This window comes from Pistacia vera, unplaced genomic scaffold (assembly GCF_008641045.1).
Source record: "Pistacia vera cultivar Batoury unplaced genomic scaffold, PisVer_v2 Contig196, whole genome shotgun sequence".
Classification (NCBI taxonomy): Eukaryota; Viridiplantae; Streptophyta; class Magnoliopsida; order Sapindales; family Anacardiaceae; genus Pistacia; species Pistacia vera.
In genome coordinates, this window is record NW_022195997.1 from 2,206,762 (window position 1) to 2,228,220 (window position 21,459).

General features: G+C 33.7%; 1 pseudogene; it reads left to right on the top strand.

Annotated features, from left to right (window-relative positions):
- Positions 1-299: 299 nt before the first annotated feature.
- On the top strand, positions 300-12,449 carry LOC116127929 (annotated as a pseudogene).
- The last annotated feature ends 9,010 nt before the right edge of the window (positions 12,450-21,459 follow it).

The window sequence follows — 21,459 nt, forward strand, 5'->3', positions numbered from 1 at the left end:
TGACATAACATATATATTTTTACAATATACAAATTTTTATTATTATGTGGAGGCAACTTTGGGAATTAAAAAAATTATAACTTATTATAATGTGGAGTTTATTTTTATTTATAATTATCCCAAAACATGAATAGTTTTATTTTTTATTACGAGCATAACTGTAGAGAGGTCTATACACACACACACACACACATATATATATATATATATAGTTTTTACACCAAACCTCTGTGTAGCAATGCAATAAACCCAACTCTTCAATGCACTTGAGAGAAACACAAAGCAAACGAAGCACAAGAATGGAACAAGAAGATCAAACCCTAGTGCCAAAAACCCGAGAAGAAGAAGACACAGACACAGCTATGGCGGATACCAACGAAAACCCAAAAGGCAACTTTCTAGACTCGAGAGAGTCAAGTGACTCAGCCTCAGACTCAGAAGATGAAGATGAAGCACAGCAAAAATTTGAGCTTCAAAACATCATGTCCTAGCTCGCTAATGAGCCCTCCAACTATGAAATCCATGTTCAAGTACGTTTTTATATCAACTTGAATATGAATTTCAATACCCAGTTCTTGGATTTTTGTTTTTAGTAATAACATTGTTTTGCTTTTTTATTGATTTTGTTGGTGGTTTTAGTACATAAGGGTTTTGAGGAAGATGGGTGAGATTAAGAAGCTGAGACAAGCAAGAGAGGCTATGAATGAGATTTTTCCATTGACTCCTGTTATGTGGCAAGAGTGGGCTCGAGATGAAGCTTCTATTTCAACTGGGTATGTTTTAGTTTTTTTCATTTTGTGTTCTTGTTTCTGGTTTTATGATCAAATTTTGATCACTTAGTGTTTATGGTTAACGAGATAAAGTATAAAGAGAAAAATTAAATGGATTCGTTTGAAAGGAGGAAGTGATTATCTTTTGGGGTTTAAATGGTGAAAATGATGTTGAATTCAAGTTTATGTGACTTCTATCTACTAAGCCTTAGCTCAAATGTTGGCTTAATTGAGTAAAAGAAATGAAGTTTTGAGCTTTCTTCCTTTCTATTTTTTTTCGTATGCTGCAAGTAGGAAACAGTGATGGTTGACTTGGGAGGTTAGTTTTCGATAATTTGCAGCTGTTTCATATTTTGTTTGTTTATAGATTTTGAGTTCCCTCTTGTCATTGCTTTTATGGACAACCTGCTTGCCCTCTTGCAAAACTCATTTCTCTTCGTATAAGTATATTAGTTTCTCCAAAACATGAAGCTCAATGTTGAAAATCAGTAAGTGTACCTCCTAATGACAGTTACCCCCAAAGCAAAAAAATAAAAAGGTGGTAAGCTAAATTTTTAAGATTTTGATCTTTTCTTGTTCTACATAACTAATACTAAAGCTTTGGGTTTACTTTAAGATTTTATCGCTCTGTCTAGCTGAAGGTAGTTTCTTGCTGATTCTCTGCTTCAACTTTGCAGACCTAAGGCATTTCTAGGGATTGAGACGATTTATGAAAGAGGAGTTTATGATTATCTGGTAGGTTTTTGTTATCATTATGGATTTTGAATTAATTTATGCATTGATTTATGGATTAAAACATAGTGATCTTAAGAATTCTCACTTGTGGTATTTTTAGTTATTTTCCTAAAAATAATTTTCTGATAAAAAAATTCAGGTTGCAGGATCTATGACTTTTGAATGGCTGAAATTTTCCAATAAGTAATTATTAATAACAAAATGGCTCATTAGTTTCATTTGTATGGTAGAGATGATTGTAGGCCTTGCAATTCAAAATGGATATCAATATTCTTACATTTGTGATGGTGTTTAAAGACACATGGTTCCTTTTTGATACATCATCAATTTTTTCTACCAAATTGGGCAATAGGATAAAACTTTTTCAAGCTTCTAGGGAGTGGAAATTGATAGAGCACCACCAATACCATACAAGAGAAGGGATAAAAGGGGTAATTAGTGGTTAGGCTATAAGAGTTTGTTAGCTTAAGCACATGGAGATAGTGGTGAGAATATTGTGATTAGTTAGTATAAACTTGGGCAAATTAAAGGAAAGAGAGCAAAATATGTTTTAGTGGGAATTGTTGGGAGGTCTCTAGCTCCTTGATTTTCTAGGCTATCATATATTTCTTTTTCGTCATCTCTTTACACTTTTCCATGAGAAGTTTGAACTTCCATTTTCAAAGTCAAATCAATATAGAAGATATTAGTATTGTTCAGAAATCCTTTATTCATTGAAGTGTTTATCTGTATTGAGTGATTGAAGTTCTAGGTTTCTAACATAAATCTATTTTTTTAAGTGGCAATACATTTTGGAAGTTTTAATTGCATGTTGTCATCTTTTTCCCTACTTTTTGTGGAAATTAAGTTCTTGCTACTTTTAGTCAGATTTTGCATATATGTGGAATCAAGGGATAAAAACATTAATTTCATTCTTTGGAGTTCTTTTATCTAAGTAATTCTGTAAAATTGAATGACTAGAACTTGTTCTAATGCAGTCTGTCTCATTTTGGTGTGACTGCTTGAGATTTATGCAAGAATATGATTTGTACGTAAATTTTCACTTGATGGTATTGCAAAGGCAAGAAATCACCTCGAGCGTGCCATAATTGTTGCTGGTTTGCATGTTGCTGAAGGCAGTAAAATATGGGAAGCATACAGGGAATTTGAGCAAGCCATTCTCCATACCATAGATGAGATCAGCATAAGGTGAGAATTTATAATATATATATTAAAAACTTTTTAGAATATGTGCCTGAAGGGGATGCATTCTATTAATCAATTTGCTTGATTATTTAAAGTATTATTCCATCTTACTGGTTTGGTATTGTGGTTAATAATGCTTTTGTGGGTCTTCCTTTATATTTCCTAGGACCATGGCTCAAGTTGCATGCACTGTTTATGTTATAAACTTTTTTTTTTTCTTCTTTTTGTCATTTATGTATAGTTCATAAATTTTGTTCTTTCATTTCCCTATGAAGTGCTATGTACCAAGAAAAAGTATCTATTTTCAAAATTTACATTTGGAAAATTACTGCTCTTTTGCAGGAAAAAGAAAAACAGCTTCAGCACATTTGAAGTATATTTCATTGTCAGTTGTCTGTTCCCCTTGCTAACTTAGGGTCAATCCTTCTTGCCCACAGGTCTTGGGAGGTGGAACTAGGGACTTCTATAGATATTGAATCAGGTGATTTAGATGGGATTCCTTCATTGGAGATGTATAATGCTCGAGCTGATTTTGAAGAACAGATTGCAAGGCAGGATATATCTTACTCTGAAAAATTTCAACAATTCACGGTATATGGCATTTACTATCAGATATTGTTTTAGACAGCTAAATGATAATGCTGGGTTCTCACGTGATACCTTAAGAATTTAGGTTAAATGGTAACTTAATATGATATTAAAGTGTAGAGGTCATGGTTTGAGTCTCCCATCTATTACATCTTGCTATATTTGGGTTGGTCTTTCCATCTGAATTTGGGCTTGGTTTATATAACATGTCAAGTTGCCTGTTACAAAGCTGAATATCATTGTTGTGCCCTTACCTTTTCAAGCTTAAGCTTTTAGGTCAAGTTGTTTATCAACAAAGTTGCTGTTGAAATTTCATTATAATTTCAATTTCTTATGGTCTTTCTTGCTTCTAATATAAGTAATCAGTTTATGTAAACTTTAGATCTTCTCTTATTCTTCTTCTTCTTTTCCTAAGGGTGGGGGGTTGTAGAAGAATTTGCAATGTGGCAATAGGTTACTTTTTTTTTTTCCCCCCTTCTTTAAAGTGTTAATACTATTATTTTAATTTGAAATTTTTGCAGATCTACTTGAAGTTTGAACAGTCTTCTAGAGATCTAGCCCGTGTTCAACTTCTCTATGAATGTGCTATTACTGAGTTTCCTGTATCAAGTGATCTCTGGCTTGGTTATACTCTCTATTTGGATAAAACCTTGAAGGTTTCACTCATTTTTTGTCTTTTCAATTCTTTATGTTCTAGGTATTTGTAATTTAGCAATTAATCATCTCTTTTTCCTTCAGGTAGGAAATATTGTGTGGGATGTTCATTCCAGGGCTAGGAAAAATTGTCCTTGGATTGGTGATCTTTGGGTTCGATCTTTGCTTGCTTTAGAACGTTGCCTTGCATGTGAGAAAGAGATATCTACTGTAAGTTTTAGTTGTTACCCTTCATCTGTTGAGAATTATGAGAGATTGTTATAAGTAGCTTAAGAGCAATGAAGTTTCACAAACTTTAGTGTTGGAATTTCATTTTACTCCTTTTACAAATATAGAGGTTTACTCTTGTTTAAAAAGATTTTTATGTCATATTCAGGTCTTTGAGAAGTCCCTTCTATGCACTTTTTCGACCATTAAGGAAGTAAAGATATCTTTTCTCTAATTTGCAAGCTTGACTTACTACTCTTTGTAACTTGTTATTGTTTCATCTATGTTTTATGCATTAAAGATTTTTGTTAATTGGATCCTCTTTGTTTCAGTACCTAAACTTGTTCCTCACTCGAGTGGATGGTTTGAGACAAAGAATCCTTTTGCCTAGAGCAAAAGAGGATGCACTGAATTTTTGTAATAATTCTTTCTAGCTAGTCGACTTTGAAAAAATATAATACAAAGTCACTAAATATATCGTAGAAATTATATATGTATTTAGATACAAAATAGAGGGCCCAAAAAATTTCTTTACATTAACAAAAGTATCATATACATAATCTTAAAATACAATGGACAGTAGTGCCATTCTCTTCCGCTTTGACTTTCCATCCGACCGCGTGTCATCTACTACCTACAAGACAGTGAAAATCAATGGAGTGAGCACTAATTGCTCAGTAAGTAAATCCGCTATGATACACTTCTATCTCTATTGCTCATATTCTAAATTTCTTTTATTTCATCACACTTTTCTATTCTTCTCGGTTCTTTCTTTGTTCTTTCTCTGTTCTTTCTGTATTCCTAATTCCCTATATTCTTTCTAATTTCTCACTACTCATGATATTAAGCATGGTATCATGCATAGGTATGATGCAAATGCAGAAATGCATAAGTTGTGCATTTTTCTTTCTGTTTTTCTCTTTCTTATTATGTTTTTCTTTCTTTTCTGTATTTCTTTCTTCCTCTGTTTTTCTTCTTTCTTTTCTCTTCTTTCTTTCTTTTCTTTTCTCTTCTTTCTTTTCTTTTCTCTTCTTTTCTTTCTTTCTTATTCTTTGCCGATCGGACTTGGTTGAGGCATGGATTCGGAACCCTAGCTGTGTGAGTGAGTACAGTCCTCATCTACATGCACTTCTTATGGACTGTACAAGTTCTTCTTCTTCTTAGGCCGCTCACTAAAGGCGGTGTACATGTGGGAATATTCTTCTTCTTGTCACTCACGGGTTCTCCATCACAACAACCTTCTTTTCTTTTATCTTTCTTATAGAAATTAGTATTCAATTTCTTTTCTTTAATAATTCTCTTTTCTTTCTTTGCTCTTTAATATTCTTATATGCATGTAGATGGGCTTTTCTTCTTGTTCTTTCTTAATTCAAATGATTAAATTCAAGGATGCAATATGGCATGTAAACATGTCATTCTCTACTTTCTCTACCATCTACAAACTCATATCAATACAATAAATAAACATATTCATTCATGCATTTCTCTATGAAATTTCATCAAACACTTTATAGCACAAATAAAGCTCTAAGGTGATTACACATCCATAACAATCTTTAACCACCAAAATTTGAGCAAAGCTCCCTAAAAAAAAAAAAATTCAAACATAGCCAGGAAAATACACTCCATAACTTCACTCAAATTCTTTCTTAACTCATCCAAACTTTCATCAATTTCTATAAACACAATCATCACTCCTCATGGTGGAATTCTAACCATGAATCAATATCAATTTCATCAACATTCTCAACAATCAAGCATATAAATACATATAAAACTTTCTCTACACAATTATTGCTTAAATCATGACTAAGGTTGGATTTACTTACCCTAAACTTGGGTAGTTCCACACTAGAATCTCTCTCTTTGGTAGACTTCCTTTTCTTCTTAAACCCTAAGCATATAAACTATAAGAATTCAGCATTTCAAAAAAATTAATCTCACGTCTTATTGCTAGAATTCTTACCTTTGGATGCTTAAGATTGAATATCTACCAAAATCCAACAAAAAATCCTCTAAATTGCCTTGGAAATTTGATGAAGAAATTGAGAGAATTGGGGATGAAAGTGGTGTGTGAGGGGTAGAGAATGATAGGGTTTTTATTCTTGAACCCTTAATATCTCATATTAATAATTATACTTTCCCATTTTGCCCTTGCACTTTCTATGAAATTCCGTCTTTACCCTTTAGCCAATTATAATCATACCCTCATCTTCAATGAATTCTCCATGAAATTCTCTTACTTTTCACTCCCCACACTTTCAACTAATTCTAAGTGGAATGACCATTTCGCCCTTGAGTAAGATTTCCAGAATTTTCTAAAAAATTCCAGAGAGTTCTGTGCCCCGATGAAGCTTTTTCTTCGCCCTGGCGAAGACTGCATTTTCTGCCACGACTTTGGGCAGAGAGTTCATTGCCATGGCGACAAAAATCCTTTGCCGCGACGAAGTCTGCAATTTTCCAATTTTCAATCTTTCACCTTTAACAAGCAAAACTAAGGGCATTAAAGCATAAACAACTTACCTCAATGTGGGTGTTACAATAAAAAATTCCAGCGAGTTCTTTGCCCCGGCGAAGCTTTTTCTTCGCCCTGGCGAAGACTGCATTTTCTGCCACGACTTTGGGTAGAGAGTTCATTGCCGTGGCGACAAAAATCCTTTGCTGCAGTGAAGTCTGCAATTTTCCAATTTTCAATCTTTCACCTTTAATAAACAAAACTAAGGGCATTAAAGCACAAATAACTTACCTCAATGTGGGTGTTACAATTTTTCATTGATAAGGGAAACGTTTCAGGTTCGCATATGTATACTGTTCATTTTTCCTTGTTAAAATTCTTTTTACTCGATCTCAAGGACTTGAAGCTTCTTAAAGACATTTGTAGATGCTCTAATCATGGTGAATTTCAGATGAAGAAAATGTGGACCTTGTAGCTAGTCTACTCTTTAAGAGTCCAGGCATAGATCTTGTACGAATGTGTATCAGGTGCTTCTACCCTTAGACTCTACGAAAAGCCTTTTAATTTACTTCATTTAGTGTGTTGTCATAGTACCATTATGACCACTTTATGTAGAAGTTACAGTGCATAACTCTCGATACTCCAAGATGGCTTTTGCTAATTGCTAGATTGTTACCTTTGTTAATTGTTTTGTCATGGAATAGTGTTCGTTGCTAAAATGTCACGACTGAAGGCTATCCTCTGTCTTGCCACCTTTGGGATCAAGGGCTTTCCCCGCGTGCCGGACACGTCCAAGGTATTGTCTGCTATGGGTCTTTCTGGCCACGCCTCCTTCGGAGACTCATTGCTTTGCTTCGCTTCATGGTCTTTTTTCCACCTTGTGAATGCCTCCCCCATGACTTGACCCTTGGACTTATACCTTGACCAAGTAACATAAGTAACATTAGGTTAAGGAAAGTCTTGAGGGTCCGAAGGAGGCATGGCCAGAAGGACCCATAGTGGATAATACCTTAGGCGTGTCCGGTGCACAGGGAAAGCCCTTGAGCCCAAAGGTGGCTAGATAGAATATAGCTCCTGGTCATGACAATAAAAAGGCGTAATAGTACTCATGTTACTTGGCCAAGGTATAATTCCAAGGTTCAAGTCATGGGGGAGGCGTTCACAAGGTGGAAAAAAGACCACAAAGCGAAGCAAAGCCGTAAGGGTCTGAAGGAGGCATGGCCAGAAGGACCCATAGCGGACAATACCTTGGACGTATCCGACGCGCCGAGAAAGCCCTTGAGCTCGAAGGTGGCAAGATAGAGGATAGCCACCAGTCGTGACATAAAAAATTTCTCATTCAGCATTGGAATTGCATGCATGGAAGATATCTTTATGGATCTGTGAATTTATAAAATTTGCATGTCATATTCAACTAGTACATTGTTGTTGTATAATGGCTATTTTCAATATTTGTGTCTATAAACAGTTAGCCTAGGGTCTCTTTAGTGTGCCATTGAAATTGCAGGCCCTGTATGATTGGATGTATTATATATACTTGAATGCTTAACTGTGAAGTTTCTTCCTTTCAACAGGCATCTGATTACTTATCTCAACAGATGAAGAATATAGATGGTTTGCTGCATTTGTATGCTTATTAGGCTCATTTGGAGCTAAATTTGGGAAAAGGTCAAGCTGCAGCTCGGGCCTTTTGGGAGAGCCTGGTTAAGATCTGGTTTGGCCCATTCATCTTTTTCTCTTTCTTATCCTATATAGTTCAATATGATTGATTTATGATTCATCTTTGTATTTTTTCCATATAACTTGCTTTTTGTCTGTGCAGCGGGTCAATGTTGGAAGCCTGATAAGGTTATATAGCTATGGAAATGGAATTGGGACATTTAAATGAAAATAGGTCCATCTACAAGAGACGCTACATTAAAGGATTTAGTGGGAGAGGTTTAGAGGTATAATTCTTTTACATTACTTGCTTTCAATTATTTTAGATTGATTTATGGACATGATTTGAATTTGAAAGTTTTTAAATTGGTTTTTTTCCTCCTTCCTTCTCATTTTTTTTGGAAATTTTTTGCTTTTAGTAGTATACGATGCAGCTTTATTTAATCAATTGATATCTTTCATTTGCAATGCAAACATTTCTTTCTTTATTCTCTTTTTGTTGCTGATGGAAGTTGAAACCAGACAAATGGCTTAAGTCAAGGTTGTTAAAATGTTGTTTATCAAGGAGGGCAATTTATTGAGATCTTTTGAACTCTTAACATAGAATCATGCTCTGCAATTGAGAATTTTTTTAGAGAGTAGCCTTGCAATAGGTCAACCTGTTACTCGGGCACCAGAATCACAATGGTTTAATATGTCATTTTAAATAATTTTTCCAAATCATACGTAAATGATATATGATAGTATCTCTAGGGATCATGCTAGTTGAAAATCTATGACGTTTATTTTTTTAACTTCAAACTTTAGAGTTACTGATACTCTGATGAAATTGTGGCATATATGAAGCAATCACATTTAAACCATAGGTAGCAGAGTAGTTTTTGAAACACAATAGGCTGATATCTTTTTCCACTTAGCTTATTTTTTCCAATATGTTTGAAGAAAAGTTTCTTAATTCAAGCTTTACTTTCCGAGTTTCATGTCAAAATATGCTATAGGTTAAAGAAAACTTATTGATGTAAATAATTTATATGACCTATCATAAAGTCATCTAAGTTCTCTATTTTCTATGATCAATTTAGGGTTTAGTTTGATAAAGTTAACCTTGGTATTTTCATCTTATCTTGATTGGCCTTATAATATTTAATCGGATTGTTTCCCAACTCTCTGCACTTGCTCCCATTCATATTATATGATCTCATTAATGATCTCACTACGTCATCTAAAGTTACTGACAATTCTTGCTTCTTGATTTTATGATATTAAAAATATTATTTTGGGTCCACAACTCCAGGGTGACTTTCGTCAATTGTTATGTACTGCCTTTTGGATTTGTTGATGTATTCTTTTCCTAAAAAACAAAATTATTCAGGACATATGCCACAACTGGTTGCGTTTTGAGAGGGAATATGGGACACTTGAAGATTTTGACAACGCTGCACAAAAGGTACACATTCCTACTGCAGTTTTAATTTATTTGTTTTAAGTGCCAATTAATTACGTATTTCTTTTTTCAGTCTAATGTGTATGATGCATTTGCATTGCTATTGAGAATTAGTATGTATAGATTTATTAAAAAACAATTGAAGTGTTTAACTAATGATATTTTAGCTGGTTGTGATATCCGCTTTATCTAGTAACCATATGTGTTTTACTTAAATGTGCCATTTTAGTAGTTGTCTTTGATGACCTCAAATGATGTGCTTGTAAGTGAGTTGTGTTTATGTGCCTCTGTACATATTATGAACTCTTTGCTTCTCTCTTGTCAAAGCTTAAATATTATTGGTGGATCATTGCCTATCTGTTTAAATTTTTAGTTTAAGTGATAATTTAATAGAGTATTGTAGCAAGGTGGTCCACACAGTCTTGTGTTTAAATCTCTCTATGAGATTTGGGCCAGTTTGGTTTGTGATTCAAAAATAATTTTGATAAACTAAGTTACAATTAAATATTTTAAGTTTTATCTCTGTATTTTAAATATTTGAAAATATATTTTTTATTTTAAATCTCTCTATGAGATTTGGGCCAGTTTGGTTTGTGATTCAAAAATAATTTTGAAAAAACTAAGTTACAGTTAAAAATTTTAAAAGTTTTATCTCAACATTTTAAATATTTGAAAATATATTTGGTATTTAAAATTTTTTTTTGAAGTTAAAAACTATAAGGATTGAGAAATGATATTTTTCTTGTTTTCTAATTTTACACTAATTTTTAGGATTAAATGCAAAAATATTGTTTTGAAAACATTTCAACTTATTTTAATAAAAACATATTTTCATAAAATTCCTTATATTCCTTGCTTTCGAAAATAAAACACTATTTAAAATGTATATCAAATAGGCTCTTATTTAGATTATAAATTTGTATTTGTATTTATGTTATATTTATGGTTGTGACTATGGGTGTTCAGCGCATGAGATTGTGTTAAATTTTAAGTATGGTTGTTGGATGCGTAACTATCAATTTAAGCTTTTAAGTCAAGTTGTTATGCAACATTGTTAAAGATGTCATTGAATTATGATACATCTGCTTAGTATTTATTGAATGCATGCAATCCTTGCTATTTTAACTCAACGTGTAAAGATGCTTGTCTTTGTTCCCTTTCTCAGTTTACACCCCGCCTGGAAGAGCTGCAATTATTTAGGTTACAGTAGGAACCCAAATCTGTTCCTGAACTAATAGATCAAAAAGAGAAGTCACATAAAAAAAGTGTTAATCGAAAGAGAGAAACAGATTCAAACATGACTGATGAACAGTCTCTAGCTAAGCGGCCAAAAAATACTGCCCAAAATCCAAACAAAGTGCATGGGAAAGAAAAGGGACAAGCACGGAACTTAGCTGAAGAAAACGAAGTAGAAGCAAAACCCAAGTTTGAAGGGCATCCAAATGACCACATCAAAGACTCAACCACTGGAAGAGCCAAAGTATACACTGACGAGTGTATTGCATTTTTATCAAACCTTAACTTCAGTGCAAGTAGAGATTCTCTCGCACTTCAGAGAGAGATTGTTTTTTATTCCTTTTTAATGCTAGATAGGCAAATACAGAGAGATAATTCTGATGGTTTTAATTTTTTTTTTTTCAAGCAACTTTTGAAGATCTGAAAAAATTCTTTAGCGATGTGGGTGGGGTTGAATCTATTCGAATTCTGCGGGACAAATTCACTAGAAAGTCAAGGGTATGACTCTGTTTCTCTCATTCATTATTTATCAATGTTCTTTGTGCTTTATGCTTCAAGTGAAAAAGGAGAAGCTATCCACTAGACCTTCCATGTGCACATTAGTCTTACAGTCAAATCCTTATTTAACATTTCCTGACCTTTATACTTCAACATATGTATGCATAATGTGGACTGTACCACAGAAATTAGCCTTAAGAAACTAATTTTAATGAGACTAGGAGATCAGCATGGCTAATACTTCAGGGAGATTGAAACTGCTAAATGCAATATATTCTCAAATTTCTCAAGGGTGCTCACTGAAACTTCAAATTGATTTCTTCCTTTCACGCAGTCAATAAATCATTTAGTTCTTATGCTTTTGGTTTTAAGATGAATGTCATTTCCGAAGACGATTATGCAGTCTCAAATAAACCTACAGAAGGGTTGAATTCCATAATTATGGTAAAATTTCTTAATTTTCTAAGTATAAAGAATCTTAATAGTCTAAGAGCATATTTTTTTCATTTTGATAGCAAGTGATATGCTTAGGAGACTCAACCATAGTCCCATACAGATTTACCCATATTCTAGCTTGCCTTTAACTGCATCTATCTGGGACCATTGCATACTAATTTATAATATGCTCTGATACATTTTTGAAGGGTCTGGCATATGTGGATTTTTCCGATGATGCACACCTTGCTACAGCTATAGGAAAGAACAAACTAAAGTTTCTTGGGAAGAAGATAAGCATTGCAAGATCAAATCCGAAGCAAAAGAGAAAGGATTTCGCTAGTCATGGGACCTCTGGAGAACATGGTAGGCTAAGTGGAATTATGTTTTATCTTTGTTATTACTTGTGTGTGTTTGTTTGTGTCCGATGCAGTCTATAGACGTTTGCATGTTTGTGTTTCCCACTTCTAACTTTTATTTTCTCACTCCTTTGGGTTAAATGGCAGTGCATAGTAGTAATCAGACTTTCAGGGAGTCTAGAGCGCCACACCCTATTGCTAATAAATGTAGTGATACCATTTAGCTGAAGGGGAGGAACACATTTACAATGCCAAGGAATGTCAGACCACTTAGTGTCCCCTCAACAAATTCAAAAGCCGGGGAAGTGGAAGATGAGAAGCCGAATTCAAATAATGAGTTCAGAGAAATGTTCCTTAAGAAGTGAGGTTTGTTCCTGAGGTTACATGTTACATGTTAACTAGAATAGCACAGTAATTGACAAACTTCTCTTTCTTATAAAAAACATAAGGTTTTGCCTTAATATGTTTCTATAAACACAATTATGAAAAACGATACCTGTTTGAGGATGAAAAACATATTTGCTACTGAGATGAATCTATATCAGTACCCTTCTTGTCTTCCAAATATGTCAAGTTTATACCCATTTTATTCAAAAAGGGTAAAGTTCTAATATGTTTCCTATGGAACATATATTTCATCCAATTTGTGATGAGGATAGCCTCAATACCTTACCCAAAGATTTAGAGAAATTTTAGTCAATTAGATGGCAATCAAGTTCCTTTTTATGTGACAAATGACCAATGGTATAGGATCCAACAAGGTGATGAAAACTATTATGGGTTGGTGGTCTATTCTTGGTATGAAATCACATTGAATACTCACAGTGCAATTGTTAGGTTCTTTGGTTTTTTGTACCTATTGATTCTATTCTAATGCAGAAAGATGGACCACTAGAGCACTATTGAGTTTGTGTATTGAAACAACAATGGCCTTGCATCTCATGCTTGATGAAAATGTGAAAAAATGTCTTTGATCTGGAAAATGTCTGAGGAAAAATATGAAGAATATCATCTGTATGCTCGCCCGATTAAAATTTCTGCACATGTATATTCATTTTTATTGTCTTTTTTGAATGAATATCCATATCTCATATGATTATGTTTGTTTCACTTGAAATTCTCCATGATTCTAGTGGATGCTGTCATAAAAATTCTCGGAGAATCTAGAATGAGGTTTTCACTTTGTACTGTTAGCTCATGAATTAGTACCAATCTTCAAAAAATATCTAATTGTTTTAAGCAAGTCCTTGAGAGGGTTTAATTGATCTATGAATTATGTTTCATTTTTCGTTTCCTTTATGTATTAGGACACTTTTTCTTGTTGATGTTGAATAGGTGTACATATGATGTGATGTTCATGATGTTGTTAAATGAGGGTATGAATAATATGATACAACTGTTTCACGGAAGAGCATATCACTTCATTTATATGCCCAATATATATATATATATATATTTTTTTTTTTTTTTTGGGATAATTCATAATGGTTTGGGGCCTTCACCTTTAGCAGCAAGACCTGCTTTAGATTTGGGCAATCAACCAAGATTGGCTTTGATGGGGCAAAAGGGCACTCAGATTTATGTTGCACGGTGAATCAAAACAAACAAATCTTGTATTGAAGTACGGGCACTCAGAATTAATGTTGTCTCTGCTCATGTGACTAAACAGTGGGAAAAAGCAATTATCTATAAATATGCAAAAACTTCTGTCATTTGCAGGGGCAGGAAGCCAAAGAAGCACTAAAACCAAAATTTTACTCATTTTCTGCATCAAGGTTTTTCTCATATGCAAGACTGATTTTCTTTTTTTCTCTATTTCTTTCATCATCAGAACTGTACTATCTTCTTTGCACTTTGTTGTGTAACACAAATGCAATGAAAATACGAATCCAAATCTATAATTCCGTAAAAGCAGTAAACATTAATATGTGTATATAATTATTTTAGGTGTAGATGTAATTTAATTAATTTTTACATATCTATGTTTGCACCATAAGAAAATATAAATCTTCAAATTAGTTAACACAAGCTAATTAACTTCACATATACATGTGCATTTATATATGTATATGTAAGAATTTATAAGTATTGATCACCGTAAAAAAAAAAAAAATTGTACTTTAACAACAACACCTGTTTCAACAGGACCTAATATCGTCGGAACATGTCACATACACCAATATTATAAAGTGTCACTGAGCATATAACATTAACATTTTCCGGCTAAGGTTGAACTATAGGAAAGTTGTATTACAATGCAATGAAGGTAGTGTGGCCAGCCACACCGTACCCCTATAAGGTAGATATAAGGAGGTTGAAGGTGTATGCTCACCATGAGTTTTGTATTAATTACTTCACTCTTGAGAAATGAAAGAAATGTCTATACAAAAATTTTCAAGTGAAGTAATTGCTCCTATAGATTCAGTTTAATTTCATAAGAATGAGTACACAACCTATATAATATACCGCGAATTGTCTTTTATTATTGTTGTGCGTGAATTTACTTTAAGCTCGAAGATGTTGATAGCTTGTATAGTATAAAGCTCGCTGCGATCTAAAGCTCGTAAGAAGATACAACAAACATGATCATTATCCTGGATTTATCTCACTTACCTTTGCAGAAATTCTTGTATAAATACCCCTAAAAAACATTATAGGAGGTTGGATAATATTTTTTTAGGAAAAAAGCTTGTACTCTATAATCAATCAAAGAGAAGCAATAAAAATAGTGGATGTAGGTTTGAGGAATAGCTCACCGAACAACTTTAAAAACCTTTTGTGTCACTTTTATTTTCTTTTGGCTTATTCTACATTCTAAACTGATTTTAATTAATCATGCTCACATCTGTACCGATTCCATCACAGTCAATCGGATCACTCACGTTGATGCATTTTTTGGCATCAACAATTATCAACTAAATACCTCAACCATTATTTAAATTCAACATACAATATATATAGTATGAATATTAAGTAATATATTCATCATATTTTATGGTTTAATTAAAAGAATAAGAGATTGGCTAATTGGTCAAACAAGAATTTAATTAGGTGATAAAAAATATGGTTTGGTAATTGCATCGATCTTTAAAAGAAAGTGAGAGTTGAATGATGAAACAGTATGATTGTCTTCTCTCTAAAGTTGTATGCTTTATTAGTCATTTTTATCTTTCAGCTGGATGGCCATTCTGGTTTTGCATGGAGATTACAAAACACTAAACTCCAAGAAAATAAAAATAAAGAGATCATAATAAAGCAATATCCCCAACTAGTTCTTTTTCATCCTAATTAACTAAACAACTATCAAAACAAGTAGATCGAAATGTTAAAAGAAGTTTGAAATTTACACATCAAATTCCAAACCCCAAAAAATTGGTCAACATATAACGAACTTTGGAATGACAAGAAACTCTAAATTTCATTTTAATTCAACAAGAAACTTTTGCACGTCTTAATATCTTTATAATAAGGATTTCATTTATCGGCAATAGTTGACGGTTAACTACTACAAGTTAATATTAAAAGGCAAAATATTTTAGAGAATTGTGAAAATTGAAAATTTTTTCTTTTTATATTTGTTATCTATGTTTCTTAAAATGCAAATAATCGACACTTGAGAATTTTTATATATACATCTTTTTCTTTCTTTACTCTAGTTTCAATATATACTAGAACAAAATCCTTAAAATTTAAGCAAAGAATAATACCTTTTGCACTTAAAATATTCTCCTTTCGGTATAAACTCCAAACATATGTTCTTTTTTTTTTTTTTTTTTTCCTCTTAAAAATTTAGTAAAATGGACACTTCATATATATAATATAAACATAATTTTTTAAGGAAAAAAAATGAAAGTTAAATATTTTAGACCTTTTACATAAATATACTTACCTACATACTATATATGTACTAACGGATTGTGTAAAAGGAAAGGTTCACTTTAAATCTTTTGCTTTGAATCTCATGCTTTGGAGAATGTTCTTTTGAGTTGGTGAATAATTAAACTGAATGGGGTCCTTCTTATTTTTATTGTTAATTTATATTTATTTATATGTGTGTGATCTTTAAGGCTTTAAGGGTTTGGTTGTAAAACAAGACAAAAATGTTGAAGTGGTGGTGGGAATATTCCCAACGGCCAGCTCCTATTGTCTTTGCTTTTTGTTTCGAAAATTTAAAAGGAAGAAAATGAAAATTCTGTAAATCTATGATGAGGGTTCGGGTTTCAAAGCCATAAAGCTATCACGCTCCAATCAATGTCAAATTATATTTATTTTTGTTCTATCATTCGTGAAATTGACTTGCCTAAGCTTTGATTTTTGAATTGACACCAACACTCATTCTCATGTATTTGACAATTAGTTGATTATCAAATGAGTTGGTTTTATTGAATTGTAGATGAAAATAAAAGTCCTATTAAAAATAGAAATAAGAGTATTAAAGTTTATTAGAAATAAAATTTCTTATATTATATTAATACCCATAAATAGGAGGATGATGAAGTACTAATTGCATGTTCTGAGAGAAGGATGAACAACAAAAGATATGAGATATAAACGGATTGGTTAAACACCAAGATTAAATCTATGTTAACATTACTAGCTAGTGGTAGAATGATGAGATGGGTCATGTCAAACTACGTCAAATACTTGTCTCTTTTGTATTGTATGATTTTATTTATATTGTATTAATTTCAATGTTTGATTCCGTTATACAATTTCCTTATGTAATATTAACCACTATTATATTCTTATAATAGATATAGCTCATGGCATGTAAATGTCTCTCTCTATAGAACTCAACTTGATATGTTTCCTAAATATTACAAGTAAGAGTAGTCTAACCATTGAAATTGGGTGGATAACGTTTGTAGATGAATAAGATAATAAGCTTATAGTGGTGTCAGTTGGTAATAAGCTTGTAGTGGTGTCAGTTGGTAGTATAAAGGTGACGTCTAATTAGATATATATTTTTAGTACATTAGACATGATGCACATGGAATAATTAAATACAGAAGACCTCATACTTGTGACAAATCTCTAGATTTCTTTCGCATAATTTATTTACGTTAATTGGTTGAATGAACAGTAACAATGAACAAGAAAGTGAAGGAAAGTGAGAGAAAATGAAAGAAAATTTTGAGAAGAAAAAGTTTGTTATATTTCCTTAACTGAAACAATCGCATAGTTCAGTTTTTATACACTTAGTGTTATAATAGAAAGCTCAACCAAATGTAACGGAATACCAACCAAATAATAGTCAACTCAAGTCAACATTTTGCTTTGTTTCATATACTAACACCTGCCATAAATCAAACTTCCTTGAAATCTAGTCTTTGATTTCTTTCAAATCCTGACATCCTGCCGTAAATCAAACCTCCATGATTGCTCTACTCAACCAATTTAATTAACAGGAGGCTTTTCATAAGTTGAAGAAGCAAGCCAAATAAGGCAGATGTTCAAAACAAAGATCTACAGAGCAAATAACTTTAGAGCTGAAAAATTCATTCTGCAAAAAGCTGAGAACTTATCATGCAAAGAGCTAAAAAATTGCAAATGCCACTCATTTTGCAAAGAGCTGAGAACTTATTCTGAGAACTTATTTTGCAAAGAGTTCAGAACTGTAAATGGATGATTCTGTATTGACTATTAATTGTCTCAGTACTAGCCACCAAACTTTATCTCGAGTAAGTGGTAAGTGTGGCTTTCACTGTTCGCTGAGCAAGCACAACTCATACTGCCGCACTTAATCCTTATTTAAAACTCTGTACTGGCTACTAAAACTACCAGGCTGCAGCAAAATAACCAACTACCTTGCTTTGTAAAACTCTGCACTGACTACCAAACGACCTAAGCCATCAGAACTGATCAAGGCTATTATTAGATTGTAAGAGCCTAAGTATTAGATGCTGAGCCAATTGACCTGGACGAAGGTGGAGCTTGTATGGTTAGTTTGTTTCTTAGAGTTTCAAACCTGGAGGCTAGCAAAGCCTTTGTAAAGAAATCTGCTTTTTGATGTTTAGTGGGCACACATTGGACTTTGAGATTGTGAGAAGTAACATGTTCTCTAACATAGTGTGCATCAAGTTCAATGTGTTTAGCTCTTCCATGAAACACAGGGTTAGAAGCAAGAGATCCAGCACTTTCGTTATCACACCAAGTAGTTGGAATCTCTAATAAGGAAAGGCCAAGTTCAGAAAACAAGCTACAAAACCATGCCAATTCAGTGGACCCTTGAGCAAGTGCTCTATACTCGGCTTCAGTGGAAGATAAGGCCACAACTTTTTGCTTCCTAGAAGTCCATTGCAGTAGGTTAATGCCAAGAAAAACACAGTAGCCACTTGTGGACCTCCTGTCCTCAATGCTACTAGCCTAATCAGCATCGGTATAGCATTCTTGGTTGAGTCTATGATTTTTAGTGAAGAGAAGTCCATAGTTAGAGGTATCTTTAAGATACCTAAGCAATCTTTTACAAGCCTGCCAGTGGTTCTGTGTAGGGGCTTTGAGAAATTGGCTTAGTTTGTTAACACAATAGGCAATGTCAAGCCCGAATAATGTCAAATACTAAAAGGCTCCTAATGTCCTCCTATATAGAGCTTCATTTTCATAAAGATCACTATCTTCTAAAGTTAAACTATTGCCAATAGCCATTGGAGTAGTACATGGTTTGCAATCTTGCATATTAGTCTTTGTTAAGAGATCTTTGACATATTTTCCTTGATTATATGAAGATAGGATGTTGTTCTAGTAACCTCAAAGCTGAAAAAATATTTGAGTGAGCCTAGGACTTTTAAAGAAAACTGATTATTCAGCTTATTATTATTTCATGAAGTAAATTGGTGTCATTTCTAGTAAGTAGAATGTCATCGGCATACACTAGTACATACATAACCTTTTCCAAATTTTGATAGACAAAGAGACTTGGATCAACTATTAAGTGAACAAAATCCCAACTCAAAAAAGCTCTTTTCAGCTGATCAAACCAGGCTCTTAGACCATAAAGGGGCTTGACTAATCTGCACACATGATGAGGATGTTGAGGATTGACAAAGCCTTCAGGTTGAGCCATATATACTTTTTCAGTGAGTTCACCATTTAGGAAGGCATTGTTAATGTCGACTTGCTGAATTTCCCAGCCACTATTCACTGCTAAACTCAAAATAACTTTGATTGTGGGTGACTTAACCACTGGACTAAATGTTTCTAGATAGTCAATCCCTGGAGTTTGTTGAAAACCTTTTGCCACAAGCCTTGCCTTGAACCTTTGAATGGATCCATCAAGATTGTACTTTATTCGAAACACCCATTTGCAACCTACAGGATGCATATCAGAGGTAGTAGGAACTAATTCCCAAGTTTGGTTAGTTAGCAAGGCATCAAATTCAGATACAACCTTCCAAGCAGGGTGAGAGAGGGCTTCCATGATAGTGGCTAGTTCTTTGTTATCAAGAGAAGAAGGTGAAACAAGGATAGTATTATGTGCTCTGGTTTTAGACCTAATAAGCATGGGATGGGTGTTCAATGCAGGAGGTGGAGGCTTGGTTAAAGGCAGTTCAACAGTAAGAGGAATAGTGTCATAAGACTCATTTGAACCTATAGTTATAGGGGATAGAATAGGTGATGTTGATGAGCTAGAGTTAGAAGAAGGAGATGGCAGACTGAGTGCAGTGGTGGTTGAAGGAAATGCAGTTGTGGTTGGACTAGATAGTGAAGAGGCTGAAGTCTGAGGTAAATTAGATTTAGTAGAACAGGAAGGTGATAAAGAAGGTGAACTAGAAGATGCAATGTCTTGTAAGATTGACTGACCTAGTGTGGAAAGACGAGTAGAAGAAACTGGAGCTGAAACAGGATTGGAAGATATCCTAAAAACAGAAGCAAGTATATGCCAAACTAAAGGAACAAAAGAACTGGAAAAGGATTCAATGTTTATTGAATTAGGTGCAGAATTCGAACAAGAAAAAAATAGATGTTTTGAATGGAAAATCATATTCATCAAATTGTACACTTTGACAAATATAAATTCAACTAGAGGTATTCAAAAACCTGTATCACTTGTGATGCAAACTATAGCCAACAAAGGTGCATTTGGTGTTATGAAAATTAAACTCGTGGCTACTATAAGGTCGAAGGAAAGGGTAGGTAGCACACCTAAAAACTTTAATGAGTGAATAATTTGGAGGAGTTTTGAATAGAACTTGGAAAGGTGATGCATTGGATAAAACAAGTGTGGGTAGTCTATGTTAGAGTAGATGCCCTAGAGCCAATCAATTATTGTAGAATTGACTCTTTGTAATAATGTTCATTAATCAATAATAAAAGGCATTTTATTCTATATTGCGTAAATTATTATTATTGCAATATGTATTGATATATGTCCTTAGAAAGGTAGAACCGTGACGAGGGTATCAAGTGTTTCAAATCTTGATAGTGAGAACCTTATGAGCACATATGGTGGCCATTCTAGAAATGTTCGTAGCCCTAGTATTATTCTGAAGTAAGGGAACAGATAATACGGTAAGGCTATCATAGTGTTGAACGACTCTGTCGAAAGGCAATGACTGATCTCACTTGTCAAGGTTGTTTGGTGACAACCTAGTGCAACACATGGGTGCTTGCTGTAGGTGGATACACCGCAGGAAGTTCACTAGACTGACCCACCAGAGGATTTCATATGGATGGTAACCCCAGTGTCTATGGAATAAATCCTCTAATGAATGGTGGTGCATGTGATCCTCAGACTTGAGATCATCGAAGCGCCTTGTGCACCGATTGGTGCAGTTTGACACAAGCCTAACATAGTTCTTTCAAAGCTGTCAATATGGTGGTGATTGGCTACATCGAGAAGTGTATCAAAACTATGGTGGATAGACAAAGGATTCATCACTCCCGGGTACAGGAGAAGTTATCTCATGGCGCAATTCAGTATATGGCAATGACACTAAAACTGTGGCCATAGTGGGATTGAGTTGTTGCTCTATCCAGATTATAATACAGGTCATTGGTCTAGAAATTGAATAATAATATCGAGAGTAATCGAAGGTTGACACTATTTCTATGCCTTCGTCTCATCTAGATAACGTATGATGAAAGGATCGAATTGCACGGTAACCATATCATGGACAAGTAGCTACTTTGCTGAATCCGAATCTATCGGGTGGCCATGATGCCTTGCTAGGGGCCAATTTTGGTCTATGTACAGTGAGACGATTAATTGGTGTTAATCATGGTACTATACACTGC